Source organism: Alligator mississippiensis, chromosome 1, assembly GCF_030867095.1.
Source record: "Alligator mississippiensis isolate rAllMis1 chromosome 1, rAllMis1, whole genome shotgun sequence".
Lineage (NCBI taxonomy): Eukaryota > Metazoa > Chordata > Crocodylia > Alligatoridae > Alligator > Alligator mississippiensis.
In genome coordinates this window covers 300,186,044-300,199,641 of record NC_081824.1, presented here as the reverse complement: position 1 = coordinate 300,199,641, position 13,598 = coordinate 300,186,044, and the positions used below count along the sequence as shown (strand labels likewise).

Sequence of the window (13,598 nt, the reverse complement as noted above, 5' to 3'; positions counted from 1 at the left end):
GTCTGGGACAGATATTGCATAAACCCATTTGACCTAAATCAATTAAGTCTGATACTACATTCAACCAGGTATATCTCAAACTGGTTTCAGCCATTTTCAATCTGGTTTGTGTGCACTGAACATTTGTTCTGTTACAGGTTTAAACCAGTTTCTGACCACTTAAACCTGTTTATGTGTAATGTCTGTCCCTAGCCTGTATGACTGGCTGTGTGAATGTACTGAAAGTACACTTAAGGGCTAATGCTGAAGTGTGTAATTGAAGGAGTGAATACTTCTAAGCGTTCCAGCAGGATTTTAATTTCCCCTGCTTTTTCTACTTATGTGTTCCATTCACCCACCTCCCTGTCCAGTTCACTTCCACATTTTCTGTTTTCTTTCCCTGCTGTTCTCTGACACATCACAGCCCAGCTGCCACTTGCATGGAACAGCAAAGCTAAAATATAAAGTTCAGAACCTTGTACAGCCTTGCCAACTGTTTCTTCAAGAACAAAGAGGTAATCATTCATTCAGACAATGAAGTCACCATAACTGAGAGAGACTTAAAAGCACAGGGAGAGGAGGAGTGGCCAGCTGCACCACACCTGCCACAAATGGCATGGGCAGCCTCTTTGTGGATAGGGGAGGGGACAGGCAGCAGATCAGGCATAAAGCATAGGGCAAGGAGCAGGAAGCAGAGCAGCAGATTGTGCTGCAGAAGGTGATTGCAGTGGCACTTGCAGGACAAATTTGTGACATGCCTAACACAAAGGGTCGTCCTCACTGATATTGGGAATCCTCCTCATTCCAACAGTCCACCAAGATGGACTGTGCTAGAGTTGTATAAATAACTGAATACTTTTGTGTTTTGTTGAACGACTGAGCATTTTATATAAACCCCAAATGAAAATATGCGCTCTCAGCAAAATAAAAAACCCAAACGATTTAATTTTTAGATCAACCGAAACATTTTATTTTGACCTAAAACTAAATAATTTGGGTTCTTTTTATTGGTTCCTCCCTTCCCCCATTTTTTAATACATTTAGGCAAATTTTGAAATGACAGCATTTTTGTTTTGAAGCTGTGAAAATGACAACTTAATACTTTTAGGAAGGTTTATCATCTTTTTGCTTGAAAATATTTCACACAGTTGACAAACTTACAACCAGTGTCAATTGACCCCAAATTGCTTTTATTTATTCATTTATTGCAAAAAAGCTATTAATCTGAAATAATATCTTCCCACTCTATTCAGTGTCTGTAGGCCCAGTGACTTTAATGAAAGCAATACTATTTAGGAAGGCAAGGTTCTTTGGGTAGATGTGATACCATTTAGAAGGCACCTTTCAGTCTTGAGCTTACGAGCTTCCTATAGATGTGCTGGCTCATGTTCAAATTAAACGTGTTGGTGGAGACTTGATTAACTGAGTCTGCTCCATGTTCTAATTAGAATGCTCCAGCATCGCCTCACTGTCATGTATACTAAGCCCCATGCCCCACATTTTAAAATGGCCACATGAGCTTAGTTAAAGTGTCCCTGTGGCCATTTTAAAACAGGGGGGATTAATACACATGACGGTGAGCCATTTTAATTAGAGCAGCTGTAGGGGAACCACTCTAATTAAAACATCCCTCCCCGCCCCTGAACACATGTTTAGGCACCCATGGATAGTAACTTTTACATCCATTCCAAATTAAAAACTGGAAGATATAGCGGATTCTCTTTAAAGTTAATTCTCTAGTCTAGCACTTCCAGTAGCCATGTGAAAAATGCTAGTGGTCATGATGCTTCATGGAACACCTGTTGAAAACATCTCTTCAGGGGTACTTACATCTTCTGACTACAGTTGGCAGAACAGTGTTTTCAATCTCCCAAGTCTGGTATGCCTTTGCCTTAATAGGAAAGGAGTGTCTCTAGCTAATGAACTGAGGAATCCAAGCTAGTCAGTTATTTCTAGTGTATAGTTAGGTTTGTTATGTGATTCAGAAGCAAGTGGCCAGCAATGGCAGAGAATCAAGCTCCATGAAGTCTCTTAAATCAAACTGGACTTTGCAAGGTACCGCTTCACTGCACAACGTGCTAAATGAGCTGACTCTTCTACCTTAAAAATGGTGTGTGGAAGACTAGGGGGGAAATATTGTAGGAGTTGGAGTTCCCTAGAGTGTGCAAACTTGCGATGCCTAAATACTGGCAAGGGTTGGGAGAAGGGAAAGGGTCAGGTGGGGGGAAGAGGGGGTATTTTAATGGCAGGGAGGAGTATTGGAATGTTATCACTAGGAATGCCAGAGAGATTGGCAGGTAAATACCTCCTGATCCATTGCTGCCTTATCTTGAGAATGGCAGGGAGGATTTTGGCAGCTGAGGGGGCTGCACAGACCTTTAAGAGGCAGTGAAACAGAGACCAAAAAACAGCCCCAACCTTGTACAAAGTCTGTGCATTCCAGTTTCTGGGGAGGCAGCTGAGAGAGGAGTAAAGTTTCAGTTGCCAGGAGAGAAATTCTGGTTGGTGCTAAGTGCTACTAGCAGTTAGTGGATGAGCAAAAGGTTGCAGCTGAGAGATGGGTTCTGGTGGAGAGCACAAGTTATATCCTTTCCCCAGTCCTAAAGCCTTCTGACATTGGTGATGCGTATGGGGTACACATGGGAGCATGTGTACCCCCTGAGCGTGATGGTGCATCCCCTGTGAAAAGGTGCTGCCGACATGGCGTTGGCACCTGCAGGTAGTTGCTGCTCACCACCCTCCCCCCACTGACGCTGCTGGCAGCATCTGCAGGCAGTCCACAATCGCCACCGGCCACTGTCAACACTGCCAGCAGCACCAGCGGTTGACCACTAGTCAGCACTTGCCACTCCCCCCCACCACCTACAGCGCCATAGCTGCCTGCAGGAGCTCCCTGCTTGCTGCCACCCTGCTCCCCCCACTGACAGTGCCACCGCCACCTGACGGAGCTCGCTGTGTCCCCCAGCCTCCAGGGGCACACGGCATTCATGCCTTCTAATATCCCTTTCACAGTCTATTTCCTGACCCTGCCACATTCTCCCTCCCCTAAATTTGGAGCCCAGCTTCCAGACACTAAGCTGCTAAGCCTTCTAGATATGGCTCTAAACAAATCTATGCTGGGCTCCAGTGTGCTATTTTATAACTTGATACATGATGGAGCCTTGGGTACTCAACAGCCAGACTCATACACAACATGGTGTGCCATACATGGGAGTTCAATGAGGAAAACATTAGGGACCACCACTGAAGTGCCTGAGGACCAAGTCCATCTTGGTTTTGTGGGGTCTTGCGTTTGGAAGACAGAACTGAACAATAATGTAGAAACTGGGCAAAAATACAAATCCAATATAGTTGGCTGGAACAAATTAGAGGTATCAGAGGTGGTACAATCACCTTCCCTGGGGATCTTCAAAAGATGACTGGACGCACACCTTGCTGTCTTTCCTGCCTCGAGCAGGGGGGGACCAGACCTGATGATCTTTGAGGTCCTTTCCAGACCCTAACTTATGAATCTATAAACCAGGCCATTTTTCAGTAAACAGGGCATCCTCTTCAGATCTTTTGCCCATTTCCCAAAACAAAAATGTGCACAGCCATTAAAATATGCAGTGGGCTCCTCTTTTAATAACCTGTGAAGCTCTGGTAATGAACTCTGAGACCTCCTACTGATTGCTGGGACCATACATCACTCTTGCAAAAATCTATTGCTGCAGATCGCTCTGGTGATAAACAATGAACCAAAATAAAATGTTTTTTTCTTTCTCTCTGCCTCAGTCAAAGGAAGAATTCATGCTTTCTTTTGAGGCAGATGGTGCTAGTGTCGACAGACTGGGATTTTCCTCCTTTGTTTCTGCTGCTTTCTCACCCAGATCAGGTCTATTAAAATGTATCTGCGTTTAATAGTTTATTCTGTACTTTAGGCTTTTATCAGCAAACAGTTTTTCTGAGCTCATTGCAATGAGCTGCCAGATAAAGGTTGAAACGAGAAAGGAAAAGGAAAAAAAACAACAAACATCTGCAAAGGCAGCCTGAATGACTCAAGAACGCTGCTTTTGCAGGGCTTTACTGACGTAACTGGCAGGAGAAAATTAGAGACACCTGCTGAGGGACGCAAGTGACTGACTCTCCGCAGCAGACTCCTAGCTTCTGAAGGAGCTGCTGCTCAGGCAATGGGTTAAAATAGTCCTGGGAGAGAGGCTAGATATGAATGGCTGACTCCTTTTCTTTTTTCTTTTTCTTTTTTTGAAGGAGCACTCCTTGCAGTCTGCTCTTTGTGTGCCTTTGAAGAAATAAAAAGGAATGTAGAAGAGGCCGCCTGTAATTGGAATCCTTTTGTTAGTATTTATCAGTCCCAACCAGCCACTTCCTAAAGACTCACGGTACTCTGGAAGCACTGACGTGACCTAAGCAGATGCTTTCCTAAGAACGCCGTGTTCTTTGCAGTTCTGATTCTGTGGACCCTTTAGGACTAGCAGTACAGTCCTCTCGAGCATCAGAGCCTGGATTAAAAAAAAAAAAAAAAATCTCAGCTGATAACTTTTGTAATTAATTTGAAATCTGTCCTTCTCGTCAATAACTTTTATAATTAATTTGAAATCTGTCCTTCTCATCATTCATGAATTGCTTGCTGCCTCTCAGCGGCTTCATTTCAGATCAGCTAAAGGTTGAATTCTTGCAGCCAATTCTAGTTCTAACCAAGGAATTAAATCTAAATAATGAGGTGGATTCTTTACAAGACAGTTTTGCTTAAGGAAGTCCATTTTGTAATCAGTAGAAGCTTTTGGTTTCATCCTACACTCTTCTCTCGGGAAAAGTTCTCAGCAAAAACAGTAGGAGTTTGACCAACATTGTGATTTCAGATCAGGCCCTTTATTGCCCATATATTTTCATCTATGGGGTTTCTTGGAACAGTTCAGTCAGTCTAGTTTGTAGGTCCATCCTCTGTGCTGCCCTTGATCGGCAGTAGAGCAGATACCAAAAGCAGTCCCAACCTTGCCTGAAGTTTGCTGTTTTGGGGGAAGTGTTTGGAGAGCTCACCCGACTCCTCTCAGCTAGCAGGACAGCTAGGAAAGGCTGAGAAGTAATGGAGCATCAGCCCTTCCCTGGCAGTGATATACAATTGAGATACCAATGAAAGCACTCTACATCAGCAGTTTTGATGGGGCAGAACTCAGGCTAGCTATGCCATGAAGACCAACCCTAAAACTTCCTCCAATTTAACTGGCAGGGTTACACACTAATAACAGTTCAGTACAGCCTGCTACTCAGTTACCTAGAAAGCCTTCCAGATGATAACTTTGGAAACCTTTACATCTTTCTTTCTTCCTTTTTTCTCAGGGGTTGTTACAGTCTTGCTGTTAAAGTATGAAATATTTTGTATTTGGTCACTCTTGAAGTGTTCTGGCCAGTAGCATAACTAGGGCTGCCCAGGGTGTAGAAACTGCTTGTTATGCCTCTTCTCTTCATCTCCCCTGCTCTTGTGCTACAATCCAGATGGATTTTAAAATCCAACAGGATCTTAGCAAGGAGCAGGGGACAATTTAGTTCAGAAGGCAAACAGAGGCAGGCGACATCTAAAAGTTGCAAAGCAAAAGGGACTATGAATGGGGGGAAAAAAATTTCAATGTTTCACATATTTTTTTATGATGGGAATACCTAGCTCTAGTTTTGATACAGGCATCGTTGTCAATCTGAGTATTATGCAGGGTACAGCTGCACATTATAGACTTTCCTGCATTTCTTCCTGTAACAGTAAATCTGATCCTTTGAAGAGTTAATCAAGGGGCTTTGTTCTAGGAGGGTTGGAATAGTGTAGGAAAGGCCTGTACTCCTTGATTAACTCTTCAAAGGGTCAGATTCATTGTTACAGGAAGAAATGCAGGAAAGTCTACAATGTGTCGCTGTAGCCTGTATAATACTCAGATTGACAAGGATGCCTGTATCAAAACTAGAGCTAGGTATTCTCATCACAAAAGAAAAAAATAGTGAAACATTGCAAAAAACATTTTCCCATTCAAGGTCACTTTTGCTTTGCAACTTTTAGATGTCACCTGCCTCTGTTTGCCTTCTGAACTAAATTGTGGGCTGTATACTTTCTAAGCAGCCAGGGACTGCATGCCCTGCAGGCTGCACCAGCAGAGGTCACAGGTCCTTGGGCCACATGCTGCATGCTACACCTCCACACACTTGCAGCACGTTACTGCAACACCATCCCCATCCTGTTGCAGTGAGAGCCCATATGGGTGCCCCTCCCTCCCCACATTTCTGTTTCAACCCCTCATAAGCACCCTCCTCTCCCTGCTGCATCACATGCTATGTGGCCCTGGTCTCACCCTGAGCTCCCAGCATGATGCCTTGCAACATTATCCTTCCCTCTGAGGCAAGGCCAGGCAGCAAAAGCCAGAGAGCAGAGTGGGAGCCCAGAGGCTCTGGCTAGGATTGCAGCCAGAGGGATAGGAAGAATGACAGCGGGTGAGAAGCCTGAGGCCTCAACTTAAACCCCTGGTGGGCTGCATGTGGCATAGAGCTTTCTCTTTCTTTTGGACTGGCTGAGCCATAACAAACTGCAGACAGGTGTGGATACGTCATCTTGCATTATGGTATCTCCTGGGATATGTATTCCTTACGTTCCCTTCCACTTACCCTGTTTTACTTAGTAGCTGGGAATAAGCAAGCCAGGAAAGTCCTAGAAACTGTTTCAAAGGTTCCTAAACATCCAGCAAAATTACTTCACATTCAAAAGCTTTGCATAACAGCTACACTGACACATGTTTTCTACCTATTGTATTTACACGTTGTATGCAATCTTGACTTTGTGGTTCTTCCCACGGGGTATTGCTAGGCTGCAGTCAAGTTATGGCTGCAGGTTAATAAAATATGCCTGAGCCAGCTTTAAGCTAACTAGGAGACGTGTAGCAGCACAGCTGTGACGTCACAGAGCTTAGCAGGTTTTAAAACCTGCATGAGATGCTGAATAAATACTTAGGCAGCTTGGCTGGGTTCTGCACTGACAGAGCTGTCATGTTACCTGAATTAACTAGCTTAAAGCTAGTATTTGGGCATGTACACAGACCTTTGACTGCAACACAGACAAACCTAACAAGCATCACACACACACACCCAGCTAGAACTGGATGGAGAAATGCTGATTCCTTTTCACAGGGGCTTCAAGCTCTCATCCCAAGTCAAAATTAAAGACAAATTTCCATATTCTCTGCAAAACAAAGCCAACGTGTGTGCGTTGGGGGGGGGGAGGGGGAGGTACAGTTTCATGCAGTTCAAACTTAAATTCTACTTGTTGAGCCAGGAGCACTTAACTGACCCAGCAGATTTGCAGGACTCGTGGCTCAACTTCAAGCCTCCAGGCAGGCTGCTGTGGACAGTGGGAACCTCTGAGTTTCTCTTGCTTAGCAGCGATCCACTTGGCAGGGCTGTGCCTGCAGTAGATCCTCAGAGTCCTAGAGTTCCCTGACTGCCTGTTAAGTTAGCTGCCAAGAAGTTGGGTGTATCAGTTAGCACAAAGCTAGGCAAGTTTCCAGAGAACGTTTTTTAGAACTGAACTAATTTAAAAAAAAAAAGCAGCAAGATGAAGAACTTTTTCACTGGGGTTTGTCTAACTAATTCCTCTTACCATTCATTAGTTGTTTAACCTGTGCAGCATATTGCAACTGAAACTCTATGCCTATGCAGTGGATAAGGGGCCTCCCTTGCATTCCCTGTGGGAGCTGCCCAAGCTGTGAGCCCAATCCTGTAAACATGAGCGGGCAGGGGGCAGAGAACAGGTGGAATCTTGCCTTGGCTGCCTAGTAGGTTGGAGGGCACAGCTGTGCCAGCACAGATGGTGGTGTTAAGTGCTCCTGGAATAGGCCAGAAGCAATAACCCCTTGTGCTGCAGAAAGAGGGAAGCAGGGAGTGAACTGTCTGATGGGTGTCTCAGAGCTTGTCTGGGGCTGTGCCTGGGATGGTGAGGTGTAAGGAGTTCTCCTGCTCAGGGCTGTGCCTACAGGCACACCCCAGCCTATTGTTTACTATGGCCAGGTACAGACATTACATTGTTACTGGTATAAGTGTTTGGAAACTGGTCTATACCCGTAACCGAACAGAAGTTTGGCACACAAAACTGGTCTATACCCATAGCAGAACAGAAGTTCAACGCACATAGGCTTGTTTAAAAATGGCAGAACCTAGTCTAAAGTTCGCCACCACCTGATCCCACCCCCAGGGTGAATGTGTGCTCTGATTGTTACCGATCCAAATTACGCCACTTACGCTTACAAAAAACTGTGCAACTCGGATCAATTCCACCTTGGGCTTTTTGCATATCTGTACCTAGCCTATGTGGCTCTGTACATGCTCACTTGAAAACCATCTGGGACAAGTGTGTATGCATACAGGTTATACTCATGCTTATATTTTTTTGAGACTTCAATAAGTAGAAGGAAACACTTTAATATATATGCCTGATTCTGCTTTATTAAGAGCTGGATCCGGGGATGGGGAGTGGTGCCAAGGTGCGTTTGCACCCCACTTTGATTTCCACTCTATCCATAGTTTAAAACCAACTGGCTGGGAGGGGCAGTGGTATTTCTATTCAGGCAGTAGTGAGGGAGTCCACTGACTTCATGGCTCATTATCATTTAACTGGTTCCTGTTAATTTCTCTTCATTTCACTGGTGTTAATAACCCTCCCTCCTTTTTAATAGTCTTGATGTTCCACTTTTCAAACTATCCTTTCTTCTACAATTTTGTTCTCTGTTAGTTGTTCCTGGTAATGTCTCTCTTCTATTTCACAGCCCTGAAGACTGTTTTTAGCTCATGCTAAAAACCTTAACTCAGGCATGGTAATATTAACTCACATATAGAATTGGCTATGGCTAACTCTGAGGTACTAGAGACACTGTCAAGATGCTCAAGAAGACTAGATTTTGTTTTACACATCTGAATAAAAAATGTAGAATTGTATTAGATGAAAAAGAAGATTGAGGGGAGGTTAACAAAACACAGTTTACCTTCTCATTTCCATTTACATGTGTCATGGGTTGTGGAGCTGAGGGTGGGGAGGGGAACAGAAAAACATCCATGAAATTTCTACCATGTGGTACATACAGGCACGTGGGTAAGGATGTATGCGGCTTTGATTCTGTCACTGACATGCCCACTGGCACTGCTGAGCCTGCACAAGTAAGGGATCATCTGCTCCAGACAAGGGTGGCAAGACTGAGTTGGGGGAAGAGAAGATGATTGGAGGATCCTGACCAAAATCTAAAGGGCTCTGACCGATTGCTGTTTTAATTTATAGTTTTGCCTGGATCTATAAGTGTTGTGTTTTCAAGAGGAGTAAAGTATGCATGTTTGGAAATCTCCTTGAAGATTTTCTGTTACCTTTGTAGAAGCAGAAGCAGGAAACTACTGGGACTAGCAGCTTGATTGTATTCTGGTAGCATACAGCAGACAGTGGGAGGCTGGGAAGAGCTGATGCAGGTTCCCATTGCTCTAGGCCATAAACTGCAGGCTTCCCACCTTTCAGAGGATTATCAGGGATGAGATCTGTCCCTGGATATGTGCCTAGAGAACCAGAGTGTAGAGCACTTTAGCTCTATACATTCGCAGCAAGTCATGTGCACATGGCACCCAAGGTTTCTCCCCTGTGGAGTAGCTCATTACACCCACAAGATGGTCTTTTTCTTGAGACAACTGCTGAGGATCTGCCCTAATATTCCTTAACTCTCCATGCTATGATAGCAAGCTATTTAGTGAAGCTAGCAAAATTATTCTGCATTCTTTTGAACACAGTCAAATACAGTGCTTTTGAAATATCCTTTTAACAGCAATGTTATTACTTTCCCCTTCTGCCTGGGAAAGTACATGGCAGCATCTTCACCAAGATACTTGGAACAAAATCCTGTGCATAAAACAAATGCAATACTACAGTGGAAAGGTGATTAAAAATTATTCTGTGGTTCTGTTTTGTAAAAGAATGTGAATATGAATGGATCGACTGACTCACTTAAAGTTTCACTGTTTATTTCTTATGAAAAGATCATAATTGAAACAGACATTAATAAGAATTACCATTTAGAAACATGAACTGATTGATATTTATATTGAACAGTAATTTTGGTGTTTTGGGCCCATATGCTGTCCACGAGTGCATGCGCATACAAAGAAACACACAAGATGGTTTGCAGAAGCATGAATAGATTCTAAAGGTAACCAGCATCACTCTGTGGGCAGACAGATTTGGAAGGCACCAGATAGATACCTTTTGGTGTATTAAAGGCTCAGAACTGACACTTGAGAGATTTAGGAAAAATCCCAGCTCTGCCACAGATTTCCTGCATGACCTTGTGCAAGTCACTTATTATTAGCGCTGTACCTCAGGTTCCTTGACTCCAGTATCCTCCACACAGAGGTGCTTGGAGCTAAACTGACACATTTTTGTAAAATGCTTTGAGATTCTCTGCTGGAAGGTGCAATAGAAATACAAAGCATTATTACATATTAAAACTGTGACCTCTCAGCCCAGTTCATAATCTCAGTGAGAAAAGAAGCAAAGTTAAATAAAACTGAGAACTGCTTTTAGGGCACTGAGCTTGAGCCACTGCCATATACACAAAAGATTTTGCCTAGTAAATGGGTAATAAGTAATAACATATTTTCCTCCATATTAAAAAACTGTTAGGTTGTTTCTTAAATGATCTGGTGTTCTACAAGTCTGTATGTGTTGTTACCATATTTAGTACTTCCCTACCTGTTCATGGGGTTTTGTTCTATGGAGCAAATGTACTTTGATTAATTCTCTGGCACAGTGTGCATAGGCACTAAATGGAGTAAGCATGGGATTAGTACATAAATGGTGTTACTGGTGAATATTTGATCAGAATCATCAGTATGGTCACAATAGTGAAGAGAGCTAAAAATACAGTGATTTGAAAAACCTCCTTGGCCAATAACTCCACCCTTGCCTCAAGTAAGTAGCTCAGAGGGGGACTGCACCAGACCTTTGAAAACCAGCTCATGTTTCTTTAAAAACAGTCACCTCCTTTTTGCACGTCTGAATTTCTGCAGTTTCATACACTCTGGCTGATTTTTTCAGCTGCTTACAATTATTCCCTTACCATCTACCAGCTCAGTTGGAAAAAGCTGTTTGCTTTCCACTTCCCACAAATTAATAATGGATTAGTAACTGGTTTTAATTAACTACTAAATAACATGAGAAGGTCTGTCACAGAACTGAATGGAAGGGTGAAGCTTTAAGGCCACTTTCCTAAAATATTAGCTCTCTCCTTTTTCTCCATTTTCCTACACTCTCTTTATACACACAGATGGAAGCACAAAATAGCATGAAAAGTAAGTAGGGGACCAAGATGGAAAAGGGAAACAATTTGGGTTTTTTCTTGTGTTGGTTTTTAAAAGCAATTCAATTTTAAAATAACCTCCATAGTGACAAGGACTTCAAATGTTGTACGATAAAAAATACTATGGAAACATCCTAAAATTTAAGATGATTTTAATAACCTCATCGCTATAACATGTTAAGAACAGCCATAACAAAGAGGCAGAGGGGGACATACACAGAACAAATTGAAGAAAGGGGTGTTACATGACTAATTTTTGAGAAGCAAAATTTGGGACACTGTCCTGTATGCTTTATAGCCTTCCAGAACTGGAAGTAGCCTATCCCAGTTCTGGTTCGAGCAAACATGTCTACTTTTCCATTGCCCTGTGGGCAGATTAATTATCCCTGCCTTCCAGCAGGCAGCACTGCCTGGAGATATAGGAATATTCTGGGGGGCAGCCAATTCAAGAGAAAAGTCTCATTTCTGGGACACAACCCTGAAATTAAGAGCTGTCCCAGAAAAGTTGGGATGGTTGGTCACTTTAAAGGAGACTAATAATAATAAAGAAAGCAACAGGAGGAAAACATTTACAGACTTATACCCATGTTTAATTTAAATAATCCAGTCATGGCCCAAGAACTAAATAAATAGTTTGTCTCAATGTTCAATAAAGATTATGATGTAGAGTACAGGGGACACAAACTAGGTGTATAACAGGTTTTTCCATTTCTGTACATTCATTCCCACATTTGAGACAGAAGTAAAACTCAAGGAGCTTAATGCAGTCAAAGCAGGGGGACTGGATAATCTCTTTCCCAGAATGCTGAGAACTGATGCATGAAATTGTAAATCTGATGGCAAGGATTTTTAATGAATCTCTTCAGTCAGGGATGGTGCTGTGTGACTAGGAAAGAGCAAATGTAGAACTGAGAGGCAAGAGTTTTTGTGGGTGATCTCTTTTGTTGGACCAGTTGCATGGTTGGGATAGACATAAACAAGCTTTGGGGTATCACGGTACCCTTCCTCAAGTCTCTGGGAGAGAAGCAGAGGCACCAGAGCTAAGTAGCAGATGGAACAAAAGTTTGTTAAAAACTCCATGTGTAAATTAAAAACAAGTTCATTAAATTAAATGTTTTACATAAGGTTCTGAGCTTACAAGTTTTCAAAAGAAGTTCCTGAGAGATCAGTTATGGGATCTGTCTGATTTTGAAGTTTCCTTTCATGGAAAAATGGCACACAAACTAGGAGTGTGGTAGTGACAGAAAGGGAGGAGGCGTTATTGATATAAAAGTGATTCAAAATAGTATCCAGAAGAAATAGGATGACCTTGAGGTCTAGAGTAATAAATATGGGATGAAATGCATGAACTTAGAAACCAATAATAAGAATTTCTGCTATCAATAGGGGTGCCATCATTTGGGAATGACACAGGAGGTGAGAAATCTAGATTTATTAGCTTATCACAGACTAGCTCTGAGCCACCAGTAAGATGTGGTTATGAAAAAGGCAAATACCATCCTAGAATGTGTCCTTCAGGGGGTTTCCAGTATAAAGAGGGTAGTATTAATGCCATAGTACAAAGCCCTGGTGAGACCACACCTGGAGTACTGCCTGGAAGTCTGGTCACCAGTGTTCACAAAAGATATATTAAGACCAAAGCAGGTGCAGAAAGAAGCTCTCCATTGCCCCCGATCTTCCTAGTAATCTATTTTATGAGAAGGGATTACGAGAATTTAGAAAAAAAAAACAGGATGCTGAAAAGGAAGCATGATACATCTCTAGAAATGTGTTATGAAAGTAAACACAAAGGAAGGAGAAGAGCTGTGTAAGTTAAGGGGCCATGTTGATACCAAAAAGAATTCGGTATAAACTGGTCATGAATAATTTTAGTCTGGAAATTAGAATAAGACTTTTTTCCCCATCAGAAAAATAATATTCTGCAACCAGAGATGTAACAAGGTGTGTGCCTCGAGAATACTGAGCAGAGGATTGAGGAGCGCTGGGGGCATGCTCATGAAAGAACAATGCTGGTGGGCTGCCTTTTCTCCTGGGGTGTGGATGGACTCCACAGGGGTGGGGGATGATTCTGGTGCCTCCCCTAAATTGGTGCCTGGGGTGGTGCCTAGGTTTGGGGCTCACCCATCCCACATTATACCACTGTCTGGAACTGTCTTTTAGTGGGGATTGTAGGGGTAAAAAAAAGCCCAACTAGTTTCAAGATAAAGGTTGATGAATTTATGAAAGCAGTTCCATGATATATATGGTTGCCTGAGATAGCAG

At 42.8% G+C, this 13,598-nt stretch overlaps 1 long non-coding RNA gene across 5 annotated transcripts in view; it reads right to left on the bottom strand.

Annotated features, from left to right (window-relative positions):
- The window catches only part of LOC106740463 (uncharacterized), a 74,416-nt gene that overhangs the window by 48,756 nt on the left and 12,062 nt on the right, over positions 1-13,598 (bottom strand). For 4 of the 5 annotated variants that reach the window (XR_009459101.1, XR_009459099.1, XR_009459100.1 and 1 more), the window contains exon 2: positions 4,358-4,478. The exons of the other annotated variant lie outside the window; for it this stretch is intronic. This is a non-coding gene — a long non-coding RNA (uncharacterized LOC106740463). The remainder of the gene's footprint in view (positions 1-4,357; positions 4,479-13,598) is intronic. 5 annotated transcript variants of the gene reach the window in all.